This window comes from Neofelis nebulosa, chromosome X (assembly GCF_028018385.1).
Source record: "Neofelis nebulosa isolate mNeoNeb1 chromosome X, mNeoNeb1.pri, whole genome shotgun sequence".
Lineage (NCBI taxonomy): Eukaryota > Metazoa > Chordata > Mammalia > Carnivora > Felidae > Neofelis > Neofelis nebulosa.
Window position 1 is genome coordinate 83,862,246 of NC_080800.1, and position 2,331 is coordinate 83,864,576.

Below are 2,331 nucleotides of genomic sequence, written 5' to 3' on the forward strand. Positions count from 1 at the left end.
AACTGGGAGATTAAAACTATGAGACTGCTTTTAGTTCAAGGGGTTTTATTTAGAGAAAAGAGAAAGAAGCATGTTGTAGGGGCACTGGGTGGCTCAGTTGGTTGAGTGTCTGACTTCAGCTCAGGTCATGATCTCATAGTCTGTGGTTCAAGCCCCATGTCAGGATCTGTGCTGACAGCTCAGAGCCTGGAGCCTGCTTCGGATTCTGTGTCTCCCTCTCTCTCTGCTCCTCTCCTGATCACACTGTCTGTTTCAAAAGTAAATAAATGTTTAAAAAATTCAAAAAGAAAAAAGCATGTTGTGAAAGTACTTTTTTTTTCATGACCTTCACTAAATCTTAGGAAATTGAGACATCCTAGGACTACAAAATGTAAGGTTTATTTGAGAGATATACTTACCTTTCTCCTAAGCATCTGTAGGATCACTGAAATTTTCCATTTGGGACTATCATGTGGTAGATTAAAAAATTAATGCTACAATAACTTTATTACCTAATTTCCCTGCTTTAGAAATATTGTACATCTGGCACTGACTCATTCTTCTATGGGAATACTGGGGATATATTTTTTTCTTGTTATTTTTTTTGAAACCCAAATGCTTTTATTATAAATAAAAATGGAAAATACAGGTAACAAAAAATCATTAGAAACCCTTAAAATCTATTATTGTTCACAGATAAGCACTGTTTCCTTTTGCATATTTATTTTTTTCAGAAAAGTTATTATGCAAATGTAACTATATTTGAGAAGAGAAATTAGATTATATCTTACAGCTTTGTAAACTGCTTTATTATGACAAATATTATATTATCAAAGTCAGTGAATCCTATACAGCATGAATGCAACATACATTTGGGGAGACCATAACAAGCAAACAAGAAGCATGATGATTTTTCCAAGTTACAGAAAATATTACTTCAATATCCCAGAGGATTGATTAAAAAAAATACTAAAAGTAAGGTAGTGTCTACTTTTCCTCTACCTCATCTCATTATGCTAACACACAAGATTGAAGGCAATGTACGAAATGTCTTCCCTATGGTTGTTATCGGTAAATTGATCAACATGACATTTTCTGGCTTTGTTATAAGCAAGCTTCCATTTCCCAGACCATCTCATGTAAGGCTATGCTACAGAAAAAAATCAAAGTACTCACATTAGATGCATCTTAGTGGAGTTCTTCATCCTGGTATTTCCTTAGTGTCTTTGGGCTTCAGAACATTTACTCTGATTCTGGGCCCAGATAATGCCACTGACCAATCAGGAATAATGCAGGAGCAGATGACTGGAGACATCAAGGCCATGCCCAGACACACCAACAAAGCTTTCAAAACAAAGTGGTAAGCTTTGGAGCTGACGGACCACCAGTGGGCACTAGATGATGTAGAAGAGGAGCTCATGGCCAAAAACCTCCACTTCCAAAGGATGTTCATTAAAGGAATCACACACTTGTATTTTTTGAAAACCAAGGAGGAAATAGGTGACAGAAATTTGGAGTAGCCCTTAACCTTGTAATTTTCTTGTGAGCTGATTCTTTCAGAATAAAAAGGAAAATGCATGAACTGGTGGGTGTCCATCAAGGATCATTCTTGTCTGAGCTGAGATTCCATTTATGTTTGAAACTATAGTAAATATGAGGAGTGTGAGGAAGTGACTTACCTGGAAATAGCTATATTTGATGAATACATTTTTTTATGTGTGTGTGACTCGAGTAGTAAAAATCAGAGAAAGAGAGAAAACTGCAACTGTGATAATATGCAGTACTTAGCAAAAATTAAATTTGTGTAAAAAACATTGTCAATTATATCAAATTATTATGTGTAGTCAGCCTGACTTCCATCAACAGTGAACTCTTGTTTTCCTGGAATCCAAATACCCTTCATGTTATCTTTAATTTTTGTTACTGTTTTTATAGCTTTCTTTACATAAATAATGCATTTTTATTGTGGAAAATGTAGCAACTATGAATAAACAAGTTTGAAGCTCCTTGTTTGGTTCATTTGGATCCTATAGCATGACATACAAAGCAAATATGTCAAGACGTTATTGAAATAAACTTTTTTCAGAGTTAGTACCCAGAGCCAGTACAGACTTATCAAACTTTCTATATTACTTAATACTATCCAGCAAAAATCAGTGACCCTGAACATCCTGGGTTTTCAGGTGTCTTTGGGATCATCAAAGGTGGGTTAAATAATGCAAGATCTTGATCTGGAGTTCAGAATATATCAAATCTATTGACAAATAAGTGATGTTACACTGTATATGGATACTAAACAGAAGAAATGACCTTATTTCACAGCTATTATAGATAAGAGGCAGTCTACATATC

General features: G+C 34.9%; 1 pseudogene; it reads left to right on the plus strand.

The window, feature by feature from the left end:
- Positions 1 to 882: 882 nt before the first annotated feature.
- On the plus strand, positions 883 to 1,499 carry LOC131502112 (ER membrane protein complex subunit 3-like; annotated as a pseudogene).
- The last annotated feature ends 832 nt before the right edge of the window (positions 1,500 to 2,331 follow it).